This window comes from Choloepus didactylus, chromosome 16, assembly GCF_015220235.1.
Source record: "Choloepus didactylus isolate mChoDid1 chromosome 16, mChoDid1.pri, whole genome shotgun sequence".
Lineage (NCBI taxonomy): Eukaryota > Metazoa > Chordata > Mammalia > Pilosa > Megalonychidae > Choloepus > Choloepus didactylus.
The window spans coordinates 75,979,875-75,988,301 of NC_051322.1; the positions used below are offsets into that span (position 1 = coordinate 75,979,875).

At 34.6% G+C, this 8,427-nt stretch overlaps 2 pseudogenes; both read left to right on the forward strand.

Moving 5' to 3' along the window:
• Positions 1-372: 372 nt before the first annotated feature.
• On the forward strand, positions 373-6,751 carry LOC119511336 (annotated as a pseudogene).
• A 151-nt stretch (positions 6,752-6,902) lies between these two features.
• On the forward strand, positions 6,903-7,844 carry LOC119511337 (annotated as a pseudogene).
• Positions 7,845-8,427: the final 583 nt, after the last annotated feature.

Consider the following 8,427-nt stretch of genomic DNA (forward strand, 5'->3'; position numbering starts at 1 on the left):
TATAACTGTGATGTTTCCTTCATTAGTTTTGAATATGGGATAAGCTTTTAGTTCAGACAATGGTACTGCCTGTGACAAGGCGATAGAGGCTCAGACATCACATAGCTCATGAATGGCATGTACATTTAGAATCAAAGTTTCTCAACTTCCTATCTTTTATTTATTTATTTATTTATTTTAATTTTCAATCAGAAAACAATGCCTCTAAAAGTGATGCTTGTCTGAGTATTTTCTGAGGGTAAAGGAGAAAATTTATACATCAAATCACTTTCTACTTTACAAATAATAGTTTGTAGATGTTCAGAGTTTTACAGGCATATCTACTATTTTCTTGATCAATTTTGCAACTGTTTAGAACAAGAGCAAAGAAGAATGGATGGGGGAAATTGCTCCTCCTTGATTGAATTCCTTTTCTTGGGAATAACTACTCACCATGACATCAAAGGAACTCTATTCACCATACTTCTAGTTGTTTATCTCTTTAATATTCTGGCAAATCTCAGAATGATAATTTTAATTAAAATGGATTCCCAGATTCACACACCTATGTACTTTTTCCTCAGCCATGACTCCTTCTGTGATCTCTGCTATTCCACAGCAATTGGGTCCAAGATGCTGATGAATCTCTTTGTAAGAACAAATCATTTCCCTTTTTCAGTTTTGCTCTGCAATTCTTCATATTCTGTATCTTTGCAGATTCTGAATGTCTGCTGCTGGCAGTGATGGCCTTTAATAGGTACAAGGCCATTGGTAACCCCTTGCTCTGTACAGTCAACATGTCCAGAAGGGTTTCCTCAATGCTCATGGCTGGGGTTTACATGGTGGGAAGAGTGGATGTTTGGCACATATAACACTAACATTATGCTTAAATTTCTGAGGGTCAAACGAGATTTATCATTTCTTCTATGATTTAACTCCTCTTTACCTCCTTTCTTGTTCTGATAGAATGAACCTGTACTTTTTGGTATTTTGGTAATTTTGGCTTGATTGAACTGGATACTATTTCAGGAGTCCTTGGGCCTTATTGTTATATCATCCTTTTAATTTTAAAGATCTACTGTGCTAAGGGGAGGTACAAAGCTTTCTCCACCTGTTCTTCCCACTTAGCTCTTGTTGCAATTTTTCAGGGAATTATGGTTTTCTTGTATTTCTGGCCCAGTTCTTCCAACTCACTAGATGAAGACAAAATTACCTTGTTGCTTTATGCACTTGTGATTCCCATGTAGAACTCATGATTTAAAGCCTACAGAAGAAGACTGTGAATGAGGCTTTGGAAAGACTGAAATAGAAAAGGTGGTTTTTAATATACACACACACACACACACACACACACACACACACACACATATATATACACATATATATATATAATTTGCACACACATTTATACATATATATGCATATAAACACACAAACATACATGCATACAGTTTTGTTCCTCAAATCAAATGGTATAGTACAAAGTTTTCTCAAATACTTTAATACAGCTATATTTACTAAACTCTAACAATATCATTATTTTATCCTTTCCTCCATTTTCACACATCATTATGTGTCTTCTGTTAAATAAGCTAATGTCTTTTTATAAAACTTTCCAGTCTCCTTAGTTTGCCAAATTTCATTTGTTCAATCTGTCTTTTGTGCACAAATGGAATTTTACCAGGGGTTATTGAGTGTTTAGTACATTCCTGTTGTACTTCTAAGTGCTTTGTCTTTTATGCTGAGTCCAATAGTTTCTATAACAATGTCACATAATCTACTAGAAGCTAGTCATACAAATAATTCCCAATGACCACAAATCATCATAAATTATTTTAACAATATCAAGTATTGGTGATGAGGTGATGGAACTAACAATCTCATATATTGGTAGTAGATGTGGGAATTGGCATCCCACTTTGGAAAACTATATAGAAGACTCTATTATAGCTGGATATACACATACTTTATGACCCAAAAATTTCATTCCCAGTTTTATAATTAAGAGGAGTGAATATGTCTACACAAAATGTTCACAAAAATGTTCAAAATGTTCACAGTACCTTTATTTGCAATAGCACAAAATGGAAAATAACTCAAATTTCTGTCAATACATAAAATCAGTGGTTGACAAACATTTTTAAGGAGCTATATAGTATATTTCAAGCTTTGCAGGTCATAAGGTATCTATTACAACTACTCAAATATGCCTTTCAATTATTAAAACAGCCATCAGCATACATAAGTGAATGGGTAACACTATGTTCCTACAAACTATTGTTTCCTACTGTGCCTTTCCCAGCACTACATTAGAGAAATAGCATGGTATATTTGCACATTGGAATATTATATGGCAATAAGAATAAATGAACTATCTCTACACAATGTCATTTAGAAATCTCTCAGACATAATGTTGAGCCAAAGCAAACTAACAGAAAAGCACATACATATGACTTAACACTTATATAGTTCAAAAAACATATAATATTAATCTATCACATTGGCTAAAAATTCATGATGGGGCCCATAAACAGTCAAAAAATGCTGGTAATCATATGTCTTTTGGTGTGGGTTTCAAGTGCAGGGATGTACACTTATTACATTTTCTATGTATATCCTATCTTGAAAATATTTTCTAAAAGCAAAGTCTATTTACTATTAGATTGTATGCAACTTCAGGGTTTCATTATTATGATTTTTAAAATCTCTAGCAATTTCTTATACAAAATAAGTTTCTAATATATGTTTGTGAATCTAATAAAGCATATTTTCCATAGGATATTCCATTAAATAATTATACTTTATGTTACTAAGAATGTGATGCCTAGCTTATAGAACAGAGTCTTCATTATCAACCTGTGGACACTTTAGGCTTATTTCCAGCAAAGAAATGTAGTGAACTTGCTTCTCCTTGGTACCATTATCATGCATTCAACCTATTTCATAATGATCCAAGCCTTAATGCCAGAAAACTCTTTTCTGAATAGTTTTATATGGGTTTATAAGTGGATGATTGCTAGCATGAAGGGCCTCAGTGACACCAGAAAACCATTTTGATATGGATTTTTTATCACTGGCTTTTCTCAAATGTCTTAAATTCCACCTTAAATCTTTCATATTCTCATGTTTTATGAAAGCCACTCACAATCAAAACACAGAAAAATCATTAAATTATTCAGAAATTAATTTACATTATCTACTTTTCAACAGTATGTTGCTCTACAAGCTCAAGATTTAATGGGAGAGTGAGTTGTACCACATGATACATGGTGTGGATGGCAATCCTGTTTGGGAAGGTGAAGTCTGGGTCTTGCCTAATCAGAGTGTAGCCTGAGGGAATTTGGCATCCCCAGAGACAGGAAAGCACCTGAGGAGAAATCATATTTGAAAAGGAATCAGAAGGACCATCTCCTTCAAATACGTACCAGAAAAGTAGATAATGGTAGTAAAGCTCTTGGGTAACACAGATAAAAGTTTCTTGAGTGAACCTGGTGGAAAAATATTACAATTACTTAGGTGGTTTGAGGTTTGTCTCAACAATATCTCCCACAGGAGTGCACTTGGTACTGGGATCTTCACAGTAAGAATGGCAATGAAATATGAAAAGGCATTAAAAATTGTGACAGAAATCACTTTTTCCAAAATTAGAAGCATACTAAATTTCATGATTTTAGTCTGAGTGTTCTAGCATCATAGAAAGCAACAGGAATATCAACAACAAGCAATAAATGAAAGCAACAATAACAACAACAAAACTTTTATTCCTTTTACTCTCAGGTGAGGTTTCAGAAGAGCAGGAACATTGGTGTGTATAAAATGCTACATGCCTGACACGTTATTTTCACTGTTTTTGTACATGAATTTTGCTTTGACCAGTTTACTGGGAATTAATTTAACTTAGTTAAGATTCAGGATTTACAGCCGATGTGCATGATGATTGTACGTTACCTTCAAATATCAATCAACAGTAGATATTTAATGAACATACATCAATCTACACATGTCAGTGTATTGCAGTGGTATACAGGGTATAAACTATCATGGCCAATACAGAGAACTTCTCCCATGGTTGCTGGTTATTCAGCATCAGGGACATCAATTTTCTTATTTTCTATTTCTTCCCTGGAATTATGCATTACAGCAGTCCTCCACGTCACTTTCTCTTTATACCAATATTAACAATGTTAGCTGGCCCAGATGATATAAATAACACATTCTACTTCCGAATTTGACAGTTCTTACTCTTTGCTCCCCTCTGTCCTGAAGCACTTTTGGAATCCTGCCTTGGTGTAAAAGTGAAATTTCAATGGCCTCTTGGTTGTCTAACAACACTATGATTCAATGGGTCACTAATTTTGTGGATTTTCAAACATGACTTTAACATAAACACTCTATAATAATCTATGAGAGTAGGCAAGAGAGTTAAACTATAAAAATCTATGCTTCATTAAACAGTTTTCATGAATCTATTGTAAGAATTTGCTTTGGAGTTAGAAAATCTTAACAACTATGAGACTCTGGAAGTTTACTTATCACATCTGAATTTCAATTCCTTCATCTGTAAAAGGAGGTTGTTAGAAACAACTCAGGACCTATGTGGTAATGTATGAAAGTATGATAATATATGATGATAGGTAATATATGAAAGACACTTGACATTTGGTAAGAAAGCCAAAATTGCCTGAATTTAAAGTCACATTCTTTGTCCTTAAAGGTCATTTCTAAGAACTTATTTACAGTAAGTTGTGTATGTATAATTTTACTCATATCAGAGTTGTTTCTGATATGAAAAATTTTATATAAACCAAGTGGTTATTAGCAGAGGATTTAATAAATGAATTAATGTCCACATATAGAAAAGAATACAGTGCATTTATTCATAATATTTATTTACATATTAGCATGTTTATTCCAACATTTTCATTTCAAAATGTTAAAAAGTGAGAGTTTATACAACAAAGGCTGGTTATTCCTAAGCAGTGTGATTATGGTTAGTTTTGCCTATCTAAAAATCTTTATTTTTTGATATATCTAATAGGAGTGCATGTGTACGTGTGTGCACACTTGTGGGTGTGTGTGAGTTTGTATTCCATATGATGGAATTAAGCCAAAATGGAAAAAAAATTCTGTATTTCTTTCTCAATCACCCTACCTATATGGAATACCATGTAATTAAACTATACGATTATATACAATTATATCTGCCACTTATTCCAAAGAGACCAAGTGTTGAACACCCAGGGACTAGACACTGTGATAGTTAAATAACCTAGATCACTCAGGAGACAAGGCTTTACATTGAAGCAGGTAGAGCTATGTCCAAGAATTGTCATCAGTTCTGCAGCAGGTACTAATAATATTTATTGTTTTCCTGATTCACATTTTTAATTTCTTTATTCCTTCTCCTCTCTATCCACCTTTCTACTAAAATCATGTTGTAAAACCAAAAGAAGGTATGGAACTTTATGTAAACTCTCATTTTACTTACACATATCAATCAATATACAGCAGTGCTAGCAGTGCTTGGGAAGGTAGTCAGGATTTTTTTTTATTCTTAATCTCTTATGGGTACTTTTATTTATTGCTAAAATACTCTCATTTGACAAAGGAAATGCTATTTTTAAAGATGTGTCTACAAGGACAGATATTTAAATTATTTTAGGAGAAGGTTTTAGAGATTTGTACTTTGATCTCTAGATAATTATGGAAATGCAATACATTTTTGTTCTTTATCTAAACTTCAACTTCACTTTTTCATTTCTGCAGGGAGAAAGAGTACAGGTATGCAAAGATATATGATCTAATCAGTTTGGGTAAAACATAACAATGAGGCCTAGAATTCATTGGCCTTCCAAGGCCAACCAACTTTTTTAACCTAGGGCAGGCAGATTTCATAGGTATCAAAGACAAATACGGATCAAAGAAAACAATACAACAAACAAAACAACTTCTGGGAATTGGTACAATTCAGACATGACTTTGTTGGAGGATTTTTATTATGTGTCTGTTTGTAATTAGAGTCTATAAGAGCTCTAGTAGACCATGGCAGAGGTAGCACACTTCATTTCTTGCTTCTCTAATCCCACACTACCAGCATCTCTGTTATTATTTCTAAAATATTCTTCAGTGTTTCCCCTGTGTAACAGCAACTTTGCAAGAGAAGCACTTAGCCCTGGTGTATTCCTGTCTGCCTCTTCAGCTCATTGCTCATGGAGACATTTCTGCTCTTTTCTCCAGCTGGCTTGATTATTCCTGTTCCACAGATCCTGAATCCCAGACTAAGTCCATCCCTGTAACAATAAGATGCATGGTTGTTTATTGAGACTGGATAGAACCTGAAGGGTTAATGGGGAAAAGGGGAAATGTTATACCCAGGAACCTGCCATAGCTCTGCTTGCTTCAGAATTTTGGACAATCTGGCAGGAAAAATATTGCAAATAACTCATTGCCTACTCTTCTAACTTGACTAAATATCTCTATAACAGGATCAAACTACAAAATTGGAAAAATAAGTTCTTATCACAAGATGTGGATTATCTGGACCAATTAGTTGTAAGAATTAATATTTTGAACTCTTGTGATACCAATTTCTTAATCTATAAAATAGATTTAGTAAAAATTATCATGACTACTATGTAAGTGGATGTGGAAATAACATTTAATATTTGGATAAGTTTTGTTGCAAATTCTGTGCAGTGCTAGACAATTATAAGATATATCATTAACATTATGATTTAGTAAATTTGCATTGTCTGATATATTTCCAGTTGAGTCAATTCACTTCAAGCAGTTTCATCATTCTTTCTTTTTTTATCACTGAAAATGAGAATGGACAAGTGGTTAAACAATTAAGACAGGAAGATAATGTTAACTCTCCACTTACATTTTCTTTTTTTCAGTGCCAGGGATCTCATAGATCTGAATGAGGGCTACTGAAAACTGCAGTTTGCTTGCTCACTTCATAGTCTTAGGATTCTCTGGCAGACAGGATGTGCAGCAGGTGCTCTTTGGGCTCTTTCTACTGGTTTATGGCACAACCTTGATTGCCAATATAGGAATGCTTCTACTGATTAAGCTGGACTCCAGACTTCACACACCCATGTACTATTTCCTGAGCAATCTGTCTTTCTGTGACATCTGCTACTCCTCCACTGTCTCTCCCAAGATGCTAGCTGATTTCATATCTGAACAAAAGAAGACTCCATATAATTTATATGCCACCCAGATGTACTTTTTTGGGGCATTTGCAGATGTGTAATGTCTCATGTTGGCTGTCATGGCCTATGACCATTATATAGCCATTTGTAATTCACTTCTTTATAAAACTACCATGTCCAAGAGGGTCTGTACCAAGCTAGTGGCTGGTGCCTATATTGTAGGCTTGGTGGATTCAGCAATCCAGACTTGCTGCACATTTTGATTGTCATTCTGCAATTCCAATGTCATCAATCACTTTTTCTGTGACATCCCACCTTTACTAGCTCTCTCCTGCTCAGATACATCAATCAATGTGATAGTAATGTTCACTTTCATTGGCTGTGTTGTGGGGTGCAGTATTGTCACCGTCCTCTTCTCCTACAGCTACATCATAACTACCATCCTCAAAATGAATTCAGCTGAGGGGAGATGCAAAGCATTCTCCACATGTGCCACCCACTTAACCACTGTGACTATACTCCATGGTACACTCTTGTTCATGTATTTCCATCCAAGCTCGAGTTACTCAATGTACACTGACAAATTGGCCTCCATTTTCCATACAGTTGTGATCCCTATGTTAAACCCACTCATCTATAGCCTGAGGAATAAGAATGTGAAAAGCGCCCTGAAAAAAGCAGTCAGTACTAAATTTAGTTCTGTGTAAAACCATGTTTTTCACCCAAAAATATTTATTTAAAGAATATGAGAGATAAAGTTCAATAGTTTTGACATAGGTTCCTACAGCCTTACCAATACATCATTCTAAGTATTTTACTATGGCTATGGTGTGTAAATTGAGGATAGGGAGCAGGTATTACTGGTCTTAGACATCTCTCTAAACCAAGGGGAATAGCAATATTCTCACCTTGCTATTTTGTTGGGAGATTCCTTTTTTACCTCCTTTTTTTTGTCCTTCAGTGTGTCCCACTAAAAATTCATGGATTAAATCCTACACAAACACCAATTCCATATACCCTCTTTGAAGTTCTGATTTTTTTAAAAAAATGTGCTAAACAAATATAGTTGTTCAGCCAGGAGGGAGTTGAATAGGAACCTTAGTTTCATTTGTGTCCATCTGTATACTTGTATGATCAATATAAATGTCCTGTCATAATAGTTAGATGTAAATAAGCAGGTAAGGACCAGTGTGGAGAAATCACCTGCACTAGACTCAAAGCTCCATAAAGCCAAGGCCCTTGTCTATCTTGTTCACCATTATTTCTCCTTTGGTTTTCACAATGCTAACT